Here is a 17,425-nt window from a genome sequence, read left to right on the forward strand (position 1 = left end):
CATACCTATAGTTAGGGACAGCCTCAAAAAGCTTGTGATCTAAAGGTGAGATTGTCAAAAGCACTCAGCATTGGCCTAACTCTGCTCACATTGAAATCTATGGGAGCTTTACACCTACTTCAATGGGAATAGAATTAGGCCAGTGCTAAGTTCTTTTGAAAAGCCCACCCTAAATAGACAAGGTGAACAATTGGAGAAAGGACGTATTATCCCCATTTTACAGATGGAGGACTGAGGTACAGAGAGACTAAGTGACTTGCCCAAGGTCATCCAAGAAGTCTGTAGCAGAGCAGGGAACAGACCCCCAGCTCTCCTGAGTCCCAAGTGAGAGCTTTAAATCACAAGACCCTTATGCTCCTTCTCATAAGAGCATATGCTTTTCTGTCAAGATTGTTCCACCCTTTTAGGGCTCAGTTTGTACATGTACCTATAGCACTGGAGTTTTGATTGATTATAACAAAGGAATATTACATTACAGTCAAGCACTGCTTTATTTTTTCTCCATGACCGAGGCAAGCAGGTGTCAGTACACCCCATGCCTGCTTTAGAACTTGAGAAAACCGATGGTGAAGATGGGGGTGTGAATGCTGTGATGTACATACCAGCTATTTATAACTTGTCACAAAGTATCATGCCTAGGAATATCAGCTATCCTCTCACATCATCCCCACAAAACACAACATCTAAAAATTTAGTCCTACATGCAAACCAGTCAGGGAACTACTAGAGTATTCGAATGAGAGCTAAATGGAAGCCTGAGTTGAAATTACTGGGACTTGGCCACTAAATACAATCTGATACAAATACTAATACCTACAGTCATTAGTGTAACAGAGATATGGTTATAGCCCCAAAAACAAGGCAGGCACAGATCCTTTGCTTGATGAATATGAAATTAAATGCAACTCAGCTATGTTCAAACTGCACAGATCTATGTTTGAGATTGCATTTTGAAACATTAGAAACTAAAGCATTAGATATGTATTGTACTTTGGGTTTAAAAATTGTGACTGTTAATAGCCACTGCTTTTGTCAAAGAATTAAAGTTAGCTACTTTCTGATCTCTACTGTGTGTGAAAGGGAATTCTAGTTGTAAAGGTGGCTTTTAAAATCAAGCCAGTATGAGGGCATGTTCAGGTCAGCAAGAATCAGAGAGGAACTTCTATTGTTCAGGAAAATAGGATGTGCGTGTGATAGAGTCCAACCCGACTCACAATCCTTGATAAGGATATTTTACTGTATATGCAATATTAGGAAATATGTGCCAGAAGTGATGCTCCCAGGAGACATGTGGCCATGATCTAAACACTGAAATGCTGTCTTCTATAGATACTAATTAAAGCACTGCCACTACTGACTATAGCTTAGCAAATGCCAGGTATATTTTGGGAGCAGTGGAATCTACAGATGTTAATCTATATAGACATTTTTTCTGGTACCCTGATTTCAAGTTTCTGATCTACAGTGATAGCCCTCAAAAAGATGTTAAAACAAACAGAACTCATTCAAAGGAAATTAAAATAGAACTAACTATGATTTCTTTGTCCCCCTTAAACAAAAGGGGTCATGTAGCAATGATCTTCAGTTTTGCAGTAGATCATTACAGAGTATGTTACACTTGTAATTCTGAAAATCATGGATATTTGGTTCCTAACTTCATGAAGTTCTTTTCTATTCTGATCATCAACAAACATGAAGCACCAATGAAACATGGAATAGCACAGCGAACTCACTCGATATTACACTTGATATTCCTAAAGTGTTCATGGATCATGGGCTGGGCACTGCATCATTTAAACAAATTCATTGCATCCATTGTGTACTTGTAGCACTCCTTTAATTCAACTTGCATTGTACATACTAGCCAAGATCTGTCGAAAATGGGCGCCTGAAGTTATGTTCCTGAATTTGTATTAGACACCTCAATGTGGCCTGATTTTTTTTTTTTTAAAAAGGCTATACACCCAGTAGCACCCAGTAAAGTCAATAAGAGCTGCTGAGTTATCAACATTTTTTTGAAGCCTGGATATGTTTTTAGGTGCCTAAATATGGATTTAAAAGCTTAATTTTTTGGCTCCCCGTTTTTAAAGTTTTGGCCAGTGCTGTGACTAAAACTAAAGAGAAAACCCAGAATTAGCCACATATTAGTACATGATCCTTTTTCTTACTATGTTCATCACAAAATTGTGTTGCAACTGCAACTAAAAGCAATATTATTTTGTTTTGGCTACTGAGTTAATTTAATTTCTATAACGGTAAGTCCTTGATGTGAAGAGCACGGGAGATACCTATATTAATATCATGAATGCTATATATATCTGTGGATCTGGTGATTGTGATGTAGGTGGTTCTATGGAATGCTAATGGTTAATTCAAGCTGGAGCATTCCTGAGATATCCAAGAACCTGGAAACGACTAATTCAATTGCTGGGTGCTCAAATGGACAATGCAGGGAGCCCACTTCTTGAAGACTACCTCCTATGCCTCTCAAGAAACAAACCAGTTTGACCAGTTCCAGGAAGATCTTCAGGTGGGATGCCTTGAACAAAGGAAGGATAAAAGACAGCCTGTGACTTGAGGGACACACACAGACAAGCTGGGGACAAGCTGCCAGAGGCAGAAGTTGCAATCTGTCTCATCGATCCCCAGTGTTGGGGATACCTGAGTCAAGTGGGACCCACTTAAATTGTCTTATCTAAACATAGCCTTTTCTTGCCAATGTGTGTTTAGGCTTCTGTTATTTTAACCCTCTTATCAGTTTGTTATGTCCCTATGGACAAATAAATACTACTTGTTTTGAAGACACTGTCCTGGGTCACTGCAATTTCATACTGGTCATGAGCTCCTGGAGCAGGAGCCCAAACCAGTTGGACCTGTTGAGATAATACAGTTGGTAAGCAAGGAGTAATGTAGTCTGGTCAGACCAGTATAAAAAGGTGGGTGAATTGTGGGATTCCACTCAGAGTGCAGGTCTGTCACTTGGAAAAAGTGCCCCAGAGAGAGGGCAAAGTTATAGCTTCAGCCCTGAACCATAACACTTGATATATTGGTTCATTTGTTATCAACATCAGGAGTATGTCACTAAATTAGTTTTTTAAACTATAGAAACCATCCAGTGCCTAGCATTAAGTACCTGGAAAAGGAAGACTGCAACAAAGTGACTCAAAAGCTAAAACAAAATAAAAACCCAATACGATTACACTAATGCAATATATCTCCCACAAAAGAGTCACAGAGCCTCTTGCACTAACTGCTATCATGAAAGAGAAAAACATGCCATATGTGTCACAGTTAATCTGGTGAAACCCTTAAGAGTGGAGCACAATATAGACATAAATGTGCCACTAATGGACTAAGCGAAAAAGAAGTGTCTCGCTTGACATAACTAGCCTATGACTGCCAGTGCAGGCTCTGAAAGAATGAGTTCAGTTACTGCCGTCAACATGCCATGCACTGTGTCAGCTAGTCAGCTTGCCTGGGATGCGAGAATAGTATTGTTCTTGATGTAATTAACCTCCTTGGCAAAGCTCACAAACAAACACTCTAGGCACACAGCTTACAGTGACTTTTGATGAACCTTCCCTCCTGCTCTCTTGAAGCCATCAAGGCAGGCTCCTCCCTCAGTAGTTCCTCTGAGAAATTTGAAAGCAAAGACATTTGGCCGAGTTACTGCACGAAAATGAGATGTGGCCGTTTCAGAGCGTAAGCTCTTCGGGACAGGAACAGGGCCTTGTATGATTGGAAGGAGCCTAGAACATTGCAGGCACTTCCAGATAGTTATCCACATTGTGGTAGCACCTAGGGGCCTCAATCAAGGCTAACAGACACTGTATGAAACTATAGCAAAAAGATGGTCCCTTCCCCGCAACACTTGTAATCTGATAGCAACTGCTCTGATCCTGCAACTGGATCTGCTAGAACCAGGGACTAAAATATGGGGGAGCAGTGTAAGGGACCTAGAAAAAATGCTGATGGGAGTTCCCCCTTTTCCCTGGCTTCAGGTAGCACAACTCCCCTACAGCCCCCATTTCTTGGCTGGTGCTATGAATGCAGCTGGGATTGTGCTCCTAAATTTCCCTAGGTGGCTTTGAAAGTCCCACTTATTATTTGCATTTATATTCCCATGCTTTGAAATATTACAGGAGACGGCATAACTAGCTGTATATTTAGCATGCAACTTCATTTTAGAGATAATCTTGAATTATACCTAGAAAAAATCCAACCACATAAACATCCCCTAGTGGCAGTTGTTGCTGTATCTAAATTAAACACAAAGGCATGATTGCATGCCCATCACGTCTCTGTATATTCCAGTCATTGATGCCAAACTAATTTCCTCCGAAAATCCCAAAGCCCTTTTTGGCTCCAACTATTGTATTGGTGGTAAATATTGAGGTAACAACAAAGCTTTTCTGAGCTGTGAAGTGCTTTAAAAAGAGGTTGATTTTGCATTGTGAATTCTTGTTTTTAAAGCCATCTCACAACCAGATTAGGCTACAAAATGCCATTTGCTGTATTCAGTCCGTGGATGAAATCTAGTGCACCGGACAGTTGTTGAGAAAGATGGGTGCACAGCAGTTTAAACCAAGGAGCTTTCATATTACAAATGGGAACAACACGGTGCCAGACAATTTTTGCAGGTGTGAAAAACATACATGTCAGATTCGTTGCCCTGCATCTTAAAAAGGCTTCATTGGTTTGTTACATTTTAAAAAAAAATCCTAAATGTGCAAACATTCTCCCCTTACATCAGGGTGATTTTGAGCAAACTTTTGTTCAAGTCAACAGAGCTGAGATCTAGCGCTTCACACATCAATAGGGAAAAATCTTCCTAATAATCAAAGGAAAGTTTTCCCCAGCACCAGAGATAATGAATCTCAATCACAAATGCTGTTTGCATTGCATGGGAGCGAATGCAATGCTTCAGAAAGAAAGGACTAAATAGCCCTTAGCCAGAGCTGGTTATAAGCACAGGCAAGAACACTGCAAGCTTCACAGCTCTGCTCTGTCAATGCACCTTACTCCTGATTAGCAGTAACCCCTGAATTTTTGAGCACAGCATGCCAATTGCAGCAAATTGCATAGTGGTTTCATGACGTGCACAAATGGCAACTAGGCTGAGACCAGCAAACCTGCTCCCATTTCTAAGTAATTGGGAGGGGGCAGGGGGCAATTGGATGAAAACATGTAGCACCTTTTTATGCTGCTGAAGGTGCTGTGATTCCACTGCAGACGCACAACACGACATCTTGCTGAGAAAACATCTGTTCTGTAAAAGGGTTTTCCTGAAGGGGCCAATGGCATCCTTAAAAATGGGGGTTGGTTTTTACTAATTGTTCAGTGAAAGGGGGGAATTTTTTTGAATGCTCATAATTTAAAGCAAGTTCAAATTTCCAGAAGCAAAAGGATAAGTGCATGGATGGAATAACATTCCTAGCTTCTGAAATCAAACACATTGTCAAGTAGAAGGGCAGTATTTTCCAGCACTGATTCTGGGCTACTTCTTCCTTCTAATAGGAGGGAGGCAACATGGGACCAGGACCGGCTCTAGGCACCAGCAAAGCAAGCATGTGCTTGGGACACCACAATTCCAGGATCACCCTTTTGGGGGGGGGGGGGCACGCTTGGACAGTTGCGTTCTCAGTGCTTGGGGCCGCAAATTTTTTGCTTGGGGTGGCAAAAAAAACCTAGAGCCAGCCCTGCATGGGACCAGGGTCGGCTCCAGCTTTTTTTGCTGCCCCGAGCAGCGAAGGGAAAAAAAACAACAACCTAAGCCTGGTTTAGCTGCTCCTGAAGTGCTGCCGAAGAGGAAGAGAGGGACTGCAGGGCCCACCACCAAATTGCCACCGAAGACTCGGACATATCGCCCCAATGACGGACGGAGTGCCACCCCTTTCTATTGTATGCCCCAGGCACCTGCTTCCTTCACTGGTACCTGGAGCCGGCCCTGCATGGGACACAGGCTCAGGAGACCTGGGTTTTATGCCCACCTCAGCTACAAGCCTGTTGTGTGACCATGGATACTCTTCCCTCTTTATGCTTCAATTTCCTCACCTATAAAATTAGGACAATACAAACTCTCCTTCCTGAAAATGTAGGGGGTAAAAGTGCTAATTATCTTTTCAAGATCAGATTCACAGATCTGGGCCCTGAGATAAGAGGACATCTAAGGACCCTCAAAGTCTGGATCTATTGGAGCAGGGAGGTCCTAAAGAATCTGAGGACCTAGTATGGATACTGAAGAGCAGGAGGCTGATTAGCAAGGATGGGAATCAGAAAGGCCATAAAAACTTGTGTAGCAAGGGGGCACCTTTTATTTGCTGTGGGTTCTTTGGCTGGATTAGATGCACAGTTCATTTGATCTTCATCCACTACTGTTTTTGAGGCCACCATTTCTCAGGACTCAGAGCTGAGTCACTGGGAATTACTTGAAGACTGTCTACACAACCTTTTGACAGGTCTGGGGAGGTACAGTGCAGACAATAAATGGGCTGCTCTGGGTTATTTGTGATGAACCTTTGAAGAAGTGGTTCAGCATTGCAACCCCCAGTGTTATGTCTAGGGATTCCTCCCCTCCTTTATGGTTGATCATTCAAACTAGGGTGCCATCTCCGGGTTCAAGTTGTTAGAGCTACACGCTACCAGGGCATAATAATTTTATTGACCCTATTAATTTAGGAATACTATTTCATAATCTAATGCCAATAGATAGCACTCTTCATATTATCAACATATATTATAGGCAGGGCTGATAGCACTGCCTGTTAGGATAGTTGTCCCACACTTCCCGTTAGAAGATCCTGGCTTCAGTTGCTTATTACTTTGCCAAACTAACCATTTGGACTGAAGTTTTCCATGCTGGGTGTTTGCCACTGGCTGAATTTTTTGGGGGAAAAGTAGACTGAGGCAAGGAGTCAGGGGAGGAAAAACAGGGACAGGATGCTAGCAAACTGGGAACCAGGAGGAGGAAACCTGGGGCTGGGACTGAAAGGAGGAAGGGAAAGCTGGGGCAGGTTGGGGAAGGAGACTGGGACGAGGAGCCATTGAAGGAAATGGGTACTGGGCGTCAGCTAGCAAGAACACAGAGACCAGACAAGGTTTGGGGGAGAGTAAGACTAGGAACCAGTGTGGGGGCAAGAGGGGAAGGGGTTCCATGGGAAAAAACAGTATGTGATCAGGCAATTAAAGACTGTGTCATGCATATGCACAAGAGGGGCTGAAACAAGGTTGCACAGGAAACCTCAATTCTGTCACTTCCTAACTTTTGAGTGCTTGACTTTGCAACCTTAACATCCTTACAGTGTAGCGTGTGTGTGCAATCCTGTATATAGAATCTCATAGTACATGGCTGGGATTGGCTGTAATACAGTGGATCTCATCCCAGATCCGGGGGTTGCCTGAATGACATCATGGCTGAAGTTCCTCTGGGTCTGACTGGTAATTTTCAGAGGCTCAAAAAGGCAGCATATTCCAGAAGTCTATGAGTAGCTCGACAGATCTTAGCTATAACAGAAATTAAGGAATGGGGTTGGTGGGGGAAGGGTATTTTTGGGGGGGCCCAGAGCTTCCAGAGCAAAATTAGCCGGCTATTAGTTTCCAGTGATCCACGTGCCACCTGCTGTGCAACCCAGGACTAGCACTAGGACTTTGAGAAAACAGATTCATGAGGAACTTGCGAGTCACAAAGGGATGAAAGAAGGGATGATGCCACAGGCCTGTAATGCAGCTCAACAATTAATGAACCTCTGTGATAATTTCACTGTTGCTTTGCTCACTTCTGTTGAAAGCAAATCCAGAAACAAAGATATTAATATGAAGCTTAAATATGATGCCATCACTGAGGTACTCACTAGAAAGTACCTCATTTTTCAGTCCCTGAGCATGCCCAGCTGCATGCCCTGGGCTGGCAGTAGCTTTGCATTTAGACAGGGTATGTGCTATTTGCTTACAATACTGGCTTCATCAAAAAAATGCCCGACTTCTATGTCATGGAAAGCCTCCAATGGCTGTAATGGGATGTAGAGGCCCTTAACCCTTTGACTTTGCTGGCATCTGGGTTAGGTCCTAATGGCACATGCATACGACTGGCCAGAGACAATGGCTCAAGCAGAAATAGAAGGTGCATTTTGAAAACTGGGACTACAGAGTTTTGAGGCTGCAAGTTATTCCCTAGAGAAGATCACTGGAATCTGGGGATATTTTTCATTTAATCTGGCTTTAGGAAAGTAGCCTGAATGAAAGAAGGTGGGGGTTGAGTAGGAATGGACAGAGAATCTCAGGTACATCACTGAACAGAAATCTCTACATTATTGCCATTGTTTCCACACCCAGACTAAGACCCACATTTCAGGTTGATTTAGAAACAAAATTGTTTGCTAAAAACAGGACCACACAGCAATAATATTGAACAAGATGTGATCTGTTGCACCCTTGAACCCTTACTATAACCTAGATCTAAAATTTGAGCCTTCTAAAGTCCATGTGGTTCATGATTAGCTGAGTGCGTTTAAAAATCCATATAGGTCCATCAGATTAAAAGCGTATATGATATATGGGCACATAAAAGTAATGCACAGCATGAAATATTTTATCAAAAGGACTGGAGAGTGGTTTCTTTAAGGACACTTTTAAAAAGTGCATGTTATTTAATGACTTTTACACTTCTGGTATGGAACATAAGAGTACATATCTGCCCTAGATTGCTAAACTTTAATTGTTCTCGATAATGAAGTGTGCAGCGAGGGAAAAGATCCCTAATATTTATGTATCTTAGACAAACTATGGGCCTGATTCATGACTGCATTCCTATTTAGAATAGCACTTAAGCACATGCTTAACCTTAAGCATCTACTTAATTTTCACCGATTTCAAAGTAAAGCATGTTCTTAAGTAATGTTCAGAATCAGGGCCTACTATGCCCATTCAAACAAAAAAACCACCAGTGTTCTAAGCTACTAATTAACCTTTATCAAAAATGGGCCCCTTATGTATGGATGAAATAACTTTTCAGCTCATGCCACTTGTGACCAAAGCAGAGCTTTTGCAGTTATTACTTATGCAATTAATTTTGCCTTTTTTTAACCTGTTCTTTCAATGTCTGCAGATAGTAATTTTTTTTAATAAACTCTTTTGAAATCTTTCATTAACATTTTCACAAATTTCATTTACTCTTTCTGACCCTATCTCAGGAAAGCATCCTTATTCAGCAAAATACTTACATATCCGCTTAAATCCCATTCAAGGGATGTAAGCATGTGCGTAAATGCTTTGCTGAATTGGGGCCTGTATTGTGCTGCTCAATATTCAAAATCCAGATGAGTTGTCTCTTTCCTGGCTAATTAGAATTCTGGTGCAAGTGCTCTCAGAAACTGAATTTAAGCATGCTGTGCAAGTATTGAAGAGTGCAAGTACAAGATTCACATTTTGTTGATACTAATTTTTACTAATAAAACTCAGTCATGTTATTTATATTGCAGTAGCATCCAGGAATCCCAATCATGAACCCTAGGCACCATACAAACAGAACAAGAGATGATCCTTGTCCCAAAGAGCTTGCAGTGAATGGTACGTGGAAAGGGAACACAAAAAAGCATGAGAAAGCTCTTAAATAGTACTGTTGACTTATTTCTATTCTCCTCCTTTTCTGCTTTTGAGGCCCAATCCAGTGCCTACTGACATGGGCTCATAGAAACTAGGGATCAAGTCAAAGAGATGCAAAAGAATGCATTTCCACTATGCCAGTCATGGGAATAGCAACCACCTCTTACACATGAACTTCTACACAGCCAAAGGGTGCTTCAGACAAGCTGATGTTACCCTCTGTGAAGCAGATTTATGAGAAACAAAATAATTGCATTTTGATTTAAACGCTGGAGTTCTAAGAGTGTATCTCAGCTACTACAATTCAAGCAAAGTATTTTTGGATTTCACAGAGCTTGTACCATGGTATAGATTTTTGTGTGTGTTTGAGAATCCATGATCATTAATATAACCACCAATTCCAATTACCGTATAAGAGTATTTAACTCCAAGGTGCTGTTGGGAATAGTATACAGCACCTCATCTCAAGAAAAAGACTTCCTATAAACCCTGGAACTAGTTTCTAGAATTGTGGGTTTAGATTGTTCTAGGCTACCAATGTACCTTTGCTAAAAGCAAAAGAAAAGCAGGCAGAGATTAAGGGTGACTGAAAAACAACACATGGAAACCCTATCAGCTTTGGCTGGGATTTCAAAGACGACAGAGAATGAGGTGCCCAACTCCTATTGGATTTCAATGAGATTTGTGCATCTAACTCCTTTTACGCACTGTTGAAAATGCCAGCCTTTACCAATGCGCTGAATTCCCCAACTCATTAGACTAAGAGGAGAATTCAGGGAGTGAATACCGTCAGCAAGGAAGGATGATCTTGTGGTTAAAGCACTAAATTCTGGCTCAGAAGACCTGGGTTCATCTGCCAGAGTTCCTATTTGAAAACTCACTTAACTGTGTTCTCAAGTAGCAGACAGCTCTTGTTAGGGGGATCCCTGGAAAAGAAAACATTATGAGAGTAAGTAATTCAATTTAAAAATGCAGTCACTTAAAAGACTAGCTATGTAAAAATGGCAACACTGGCCTTGCTCAGTCTCGCTCTATGGCTTCACATCAGATTTGCTCAGCTCACAAATAATGAGCTGTGTGTTCTAACCGAAACCTCCATCTGGGATCTGAAAGTCAATTCAGGTCCTTTTAAGCTCCTGAATTATTACCAATAATTCCACACAGGTAATGTTATAAATATAGGGTCAGATCCACAGCTAGTGTAAATCAGAAGAGTACCTGTGTCTTCTATGGAGATATGCCAGTTGCTTTATGCTACTTTGGCAGTGCAAGGTATCCCTACACCTAACATAACTGGCCAAAGTTAAACTGGGTCACTTTGGCAGCCATTGTACTGGTAAATCTAGCCTTAGACTCAATTAGTGTACAACTGAGGTGTGAACCTGTGTATGCCTTAGGAAAAAGATTCCACAACTGCAAAATTAAATATGTTGATGTGTGAGCCACAACAGAAAGCAGCTCACTCTCCTATGGGTGTCCACCTCTACAGTACCAACGAGTTATAAAATATCTATTACCAAAGCAGGTAAGATTCCAAATAGATCCCAGGGGCTAAATTCTGCTCCTGTTTACTCAAATGTAAAGCCTGAGTAATGCCACTAAATTTCAGTGATTGATTTGAATTACACTGCTGTAAGGGAGCAGCATTTGGCTCATAGAGCACATCTGTTGAGCAAGAGGTTGCTATTGTCATTTTCCTGACCCCAGCTAGCTTAATGTATTATTATCCCAGGAATACAATGCATGATTGGATTTAAATCTAGGGCCAGATTCACTAGTATGTTACTGGCCATTAAACTGATTTTACAGTTGTGCTGGAGCAGTACAAAGCGGCAAGAGTGTGCTGATAAACTTGGCCCATAGTTTTTAAATTAATTAATAAAATCTCTCTCTCTCTCTCTCTCTCTCTCTCTCTCTCTCACACACACACACACACACACACACACGCACACAGAGGATCTTTCAATTTTTTAGTAAATGCATGTCATTCCCTTGCTTGGTTCTAACCTTTCTATTTTGTTTCATGTCAGCTCTGCAGAAGAGAAAGGAGAAGAACATCTGTTAGATAGCTGTGAATGCACCTCCTCGCTGCCGCTGATACAATTCATTCCAATTCTTCCCCTCTTGCTCCTCAGCTGGCTCTCCCTCTTAGAAAGTGTTTAGCAGGCTGTTTGACAGAGATTTAGCAATTCGCAAGTCTGAATTTATGCAGTCTCTGTCCTGAAGGAAATTAAGGACGCTAAAACTGAAAGTCCTGCTTATCACAAGGTGCTGTTCTGGCAGCACAAAGACATGCTGGAGGTGATTTCTGCTGCTTCAAATTGCCTCTAAAGGTGATAGGCATCTAAAAATAGCCAGCTACCTAATCCCTGTGACATTAAGTCTTCCTCGGCAAACAGGGAATGAGCAATAGCTGCGCTCTAATGTTTTTTTCCTTCCTCCCGCTTTCAATATGCTTGACATATGAATCAGAGCTCTTCTATTCCTTTAGCGAAGGTTTTAAGTATCTAGAACTGAATACTTGACCCACCTATGTACTCACAGGTACTAGAATCTTCTGGCAGGCTGGGGTATCTAGTATTTCTTTTCACATAGGAAAAGACATCCAGGTGTTAAGCCTGATAAATACTATTTGCCCTCCTTCTACAAATGGACTTTTGTTGACCCAGAGATGATTCTACATTCAGCAGACAGCCCAAGAGCTCTGTTCTGAGCCAGGCAGTGCTTTGCACCACAGTTCAGACCAGCACCCCACAAAAGGGTGGCTATTGTGGCAGAATGGGATACTTAAGTATGTCAGCATGTCCTTCCAGGCTCCACATATCTGATATCTCGATGCTGATGGTAGAGTCTTCCCTGAATACCTAAAATTATATATATATATATATATATATATAACGGCTGCACCTTAAAAATAGCTTTTCCACATAACAGCTATTTCAGCTAAGGAGATAAAGCATGGCCAGACATGTGGGTCCAAAGAGTTCCCCATCCTCTCTGTAGAGCTTGGGTAGGTGGGAGAGAAGGAGTCTCCCATTAGAGAGCTGGTGGGCAGAAAGCCCTTTAGCTACAGCAGCAAACAAAGGAAGAGGCCACCAATCATCCAGCAGGGAACAGAACTGCCCTCCTGTATCTCAATTTCTAAATTAGTGCAAGAGGCCAGCCCTTTATCTATTGGAGGAAGGAAACTCTTAATGAAGTCCCATGGACAGTGCACTCCTACTAAAAGAAAGGACCAAATTTGGCATAGGAAATTATATAGTTCCCAAGTGAAGAAGGGGAAGCTTATGATCCATAGGCTACAGCACCTCACCTTCAACTATTCTGCAACTCCCCATTTGTTCAGCTGGAAGGGAAAGAGGGGGTTTTGGCCTTCAGCAATATGCTGGCCTTTTTCCTGGCTAGGATCACCTGCAAGAGAACAAGCATCCATTGCAGATTGCCAAGAATATTTTCTGCAGCTATAAGACAAAGTACTTATTGTGCTTCTATAGTAGCTTCTCTTTGCTGCACTATGTCTCATAGCAAATTCCTTGGAAATCTATTCCAGCGAGACATACTTAGGGCTTTTTATTGCAATAGAACGCTAGCTGCAAATGAAAGCAATTCTTCTCGTCTCCTTGCTGCCTCCGCTCCCCCACCCAGCTCCAATCCCAAGAGGGCTAGTCCTCATGTTGTCTGTAGGATTCAACAAAAAATAAATCACTCGATGTACTGCAACCTGCTGAAGCCTGGAGTGAAGTCCTAAGGGTAAAGTCTAGGGCCAGTGAATGACGCATCAGGATATAGATCCCGAAAGGATTAAAAAAAAAATACTGCACAGTTTTAATCACATCTACACATAAAAGTACTTGCTTAATTTCCTCTTTCTGCATAAATGATAGTCACATTTTCATATTCATTGCTGAGGAAGCTTCCAGTGTTTCATTTGCAAGGCTGACATCCATTGCATATCAAATTGATATTGGGCTGCTTTTTATAGCACACAAGATTATACTTGTCTTAGAAGATTTTCTAGTTCTTTTATTGGCCCCCTTTAATAATATTCCATCCCACTTTGCCTATGGCCCTTGTGTTTACCATATGAGCCAAGAATAGCTCCTAAATTATTGATGGATCGCTTACCATTATGAATGCACATGAAATATTTGTCTACAGCTGATTAATAACCCCAATAACTACGTCATTTGTTTTATTCTGTGTCCAAGGTGTCTAGATGCAGAATATTTTATTACATTACCAAAATAGCTCTAGTGACACACACTTTAAAGGATTCATACGGTGCTCAAACCACTCCCAACACCAAAATAAGGCCCTTAAAATACACCAATTAATAAAGGATATATTAAACATCCCTCACAACAAAGAAGTGGCAGAACTCAGTGTGACAGCACATCCCTTGGTCACCACAGAACACAGTTCAGTGAGAGTTCTGTGTGTGCTGTCATACAGTTACACAAGGGGGTTGGAATCAAAGGGGGTTCATTGCATCCACCAGTGTACAGACCCACCAATCACTTCTTCTCTAGACTAATGCCTATAGAGGCTACTCCATTCCTAAAGTATGGAATGGAAGTAAAGGCTACAAAGGGTTGCAGCTCCTTGATTCAGGGCAACTCCCCCACCATCAGGCTCTACAGAGACACGCTGCATCCATTCTGATTATCTGTGAGAAAGTCCCTGGGAGCAATTTTTGGGGCATCATGATATTTGTAATGTAAACATCTGTTCATTAGGGGCATTGACTTTGTCAGTACCGATGCAGCTGGCTGTAATGTTTTGACCAGAAAGTTTTTTTTTAATTTAAAAATGACTTTACATTAAGTTTGTTCATTACAAAATTGTTGATTTATTGTTATGTCATGTTTTGGGTGGAATTTTTTATTGAACACATTGAAAACTTAGGTTTCAGAGTAGCAGCCGTGTTAATCTGTATTCACAAAAAAAAAGGAGTACTTGTGGCACCTTAGAGACTAACAAATTTATTTGAGCATAAGCTTTCGTGAGCTACAGCTCACTTCATCCGAGCTCACGAAAGCTTATGCTCAGATAAATTTGTTAGTCTCTAAGGTGCCACAAGTACTTCTTTTCTTTATTGAAAACTTAATTGAACTATTCAATTAGCTGAAACATTAGGTAATCTAAAGATGTTAACCATATTTTCTATAATGGCTTCTTAAAAATATTGAAGAAATATGCAAGAAAAATAGTGAAAATTTTTGAACAAGGAATAGGTCTGTTTCAAACTTCAGAATGCAAACAAATTTTGGATTTTGACTCTAAGTACCAAACTATTGGTACTTCAATTGATGACTATCACTACTGACCTACACATCTTCAACTCAAATATTATTTCTACCTTAACACACAGATGCGAAAGCAGTAAATCCACGAAAGGTAGACAGACATCTAAATGTCTTCAAAAGCAATAGCTTAGGTACCTTAGGGTACCTCTATGCAGTGAAGAAAAAGACTGCAACAGCAGCAAAAATTATGTCTACACTGCAATTAAACACCCATGGCTGGCCTGGGTTAACTGACTCAGGCTTGCAGGGTTCAGGCTAAGGGGCTGTTTAATCATGCTGTAGATTTTTGGGTCATGCTCTAGGACCCTCCCCTGTCACAGGGTCCCAGAACCCAGGCTCCAGCCTAAGCATCGACACTACAATTAAACAGCTCTTGAACCAGAGCCAGCCGACATGAGCCAGCTGCAGGTTTTTAATTACTATGTAAACATACCCTCAGAGCCTGAGTCAACTGACTTGGGCTCACACTGCGGGGCTAAAAATAGCAGGGTAGGCCTTCAAGCATGGGCTGGAGCCCAGGCTCTGAAACCCGGTGAAGCCCAGGCCAAGCCCAAACATCTACTCAAACATCTATTTTTAGCCCCGCAGTGTGAGCTCTGTGAGCCCAAGTCAGTTGACCTGGACTCTGGGACTCATTGCCATGGATTTTTTGTTTGTGGAGGAATACATAAAAAATAGGGTGACCAGATGTCCCAATTTTATAGGGACAGTCCTGATATTTGGGGCTTTTTTTTTTTTTTTTTTTTAATATGGGCTCCTATTACCCTCCACACCCTGTCCCAATTTTTCACACTTGCTATCTGGTCACCCTACATAAAAAGAGGCCAACTAAATGAGTCCCTCCAACAAACACTGCTCAGAAAGAGGAAACTTATGGGACTTCATAACAGAGGACATGCAAAGAGGGCCCCAAGATGGAAGGGGATGGCAGAGGCTCTTCAAGCCCTAAGGGATGACTTAGCATGGGGAAGATTGCAGTAACCTGGGCTGACTTTTGAGCAGTGACCCAGAAGTGGAATGCCTTGTATTTCATTAACTCCTCTCTTCGCACCACCCCGGCCAGTTCTCTTTATATGGTGATTTAAGGGAATATTTTTAAAATGTGTTCAAAAGCAAAAGGCAAGTCGAATGTGTGTGAAAAATGGGGGTCATATCAAGTTTCTGCTAGAGCTGTACTCAGTGGGAGAGTATTAAATTCTTTATCAACTTGCAGCACAGTGAAATCTTTCCCAACATTAATTATATTTGCCAATATTAATTACAATAACATTTTATACCATGTTCTCTTTGCACTTCAGAACACTGAAAAAAAAAATGTACACGCTCCCATGTCTTGTAAAATTGCTGACAGAGTAATCAAGCAAGTTCTTAGCTTAAAAGGAGAGGAATTCTGACAAACTTAAGAGCAGGGAATGTTTTCACCTGAAATGTTTTCTTCCATTATATTTATTTAAGAACAGATGAAGACAGGCATAAAGGATTACTGATCAGAAGATTTATCAGAGTCATAAATGAATCATTAAAGTCTGGACTGTTTGATGGAAAGTGTATTATGAATCATTGATTTATAGATTCCAAGGCCTAAAGGGACCATTGTGATGGTCTAGGCCAGTGGTTCCCAAACTTGTTCTGCCACTTGTGCAGGGTAAGTCCCCTGGTAGGCCAGGCCGGTTTGTTTACCTGCTGTGTCCGCAGGTTCGGCCGATCGCAGCTCCCAGTGGCTGCAGTTTGCTGCTCCAGGCCAATGGGGGCTGCTGGAAGTGGAGGCCAATACATCCCTCGGCCCGCGCCACTTCCAGCGGCTCCCATTGGGCTGGAGCAGTGAACTGCGACCACTGAGAGCTGCCATCGGCCGAACGTACGGACGCGGCAGGTAAACAAACCGGCCCGGCCTGCCAGGGGCTTTCCCTGCACAAGCGGTGGAACAAATTTGGGAACCACTGATCTAGTCTGACCATAGAATACAGGCCATAAAACTTCCCCAAAATAATTCCTAGAGCAGATGTTTTACAAAAACATCTAATTTTGGATGTTAGATGACCCAAGAGCTCAAACAAACTCTGCCAAAACAACGCATATACTTTAACGTTTTTTTAAAAAAATTTAAACTTGAAATGCAAACACATACTAAAGTCTAACTTAAAAAAAAAAAGGTAGTATCCAAAGGAATTGGCTAAGGCAACTAGACAAAAGCATAATAGATCAAGACAATTCCTCACAGCAGTGGAAAGGAAAATGTTGACTGAAAAAAAAAAAAGTGACAGGTTTCAGAGTAGCAGCCGTGTTAGTCTGTATCCGCAAAAAGAAAAGGAGGATTTGTGGCACCTTAGAGACCAACATATTTATTTGAGCATAAGCTTTTGTGATCTACAGCTCACTTCATTGGATGCATTCAGTGGAAAAATACAGTGGGGAGATTTATATACATAGAGAACATGAAACAAGGGGTGTTACCATATACACTGTAACAAGAGTGATGGTAACACCCCTTGTTTCATGTTCTCTGTGTATATAAATCT

This window comes from Dermochelys coriacea, chromosome 9, assembly GCF_009764565.3.
Source record: "Dermochelys coriacea isolate rDerCor1 chromosome 9, rDerCor1.pri.v4, whole genome shotgun sequence".
In the NCBI taxonomy this organism is placed as follows: Eukaryota; Metazoa; Chordata; order Testudines; family Dermochelyidae; genus Dermochelys; species Dermochelys coriacea.